This window comes from Cebus imitator, unplaced genomic scaffold, assembly GCF_001604975.1.
Source record: "Cebus imitator isolate Cc_AM_T3 unplaced genomic scaffold, Cebus_imitator-1.0 Scaffold357, whole genome shotgun sequence".
Lineage (NCBI taxonomy): Eukaryota > Metazoa > Chordata > Mammalia > Primates > Cebidae > Cebus > Cebus imitator.
In genome coordinates, this window is record NW_016107672.1 from 185,210 (window position 1) to 185,925 (window position 716).

Below are 716 nucleotides of genomic sequence, written 5' to 3' on the forward strand. Positions count from 1 at the left end.
AAAAAAAAAAAAAAAAAAAGAAAGTGACATTCTTTACTCACCACAGATTAGTAACCCTGTAGAGGGACTGTGTAAACAAGGTATGAGGCCAGTTTCCCCAACGGGCTTTTTATCAATTCTGCAAGTAGAGCTTGATACCCTTCCAGTCAAAGCCTTAGTAGAGCAACCAGTTTCTCCAGTTGCATCCTGTTGCAAAAGAAAATGAATTCTTATTGCACTGATGCAAATAACCACATTGCCCTAAGTTAAGAATACTCACAGATAGTTTCCAAATTCTAGAGGAATCATGCAGAGAGAAACAAACGTGCTCCAAATTTTGTTCACTGGTGTCTACCTTACTCAATTATTAAAGACTGTAAATAGCTCAAAATAAAAGTTTCCTTGACTCTAAAAAACAAAACAAAGATCAGCAATGTTTTAAGCAAAAGTTTAAGGAAAGACTACTTCAGTTTTCAGTTAGTTCAGTCCACTCAGTTAACTCTTGTACTGCTTGATATTCCTGAACATTTCAGTTCTTCATGAGTCCTGTATGTTTTTCCTTTATTCCAATGTCACGATCTTCAAAGTTATCAGAAACCTGTATTTGAGGGTACCTGTCAAACTTCTATAGCTGATTATCAACCATCTTTTGAAGGGGATCAAAATAAGACAATTGTCTATGAATAACCAAATGTCCAGGTAGTTACAGTCAAAAACATGACTGGCAAAGAAATTTG

At 35.5% G+C, this 716-nt stretch overlaps 1 protein-coding gene across 1 annotated transcript in view; it reads left to right on the forward strand.

The window, feature by feature from the left end:
• Window positions 1-23, forward strand: part of LOC108287938 (40S ribosomal protein S15a-like) — a 473-nt gene extending 450 nt beyond the window's left edge. The window contains exon 1 of the mRNA XM_037730757.1: window positions 1-23. This exon is cut by the window's left edge and continues 450 nt beyond it. The gene's annotated coding sequence lies outside the window, so the exon portion shown is untranslated.
• The last annotated feature ends 693 nt before the right edge of the window (window positions 24-716 follow it).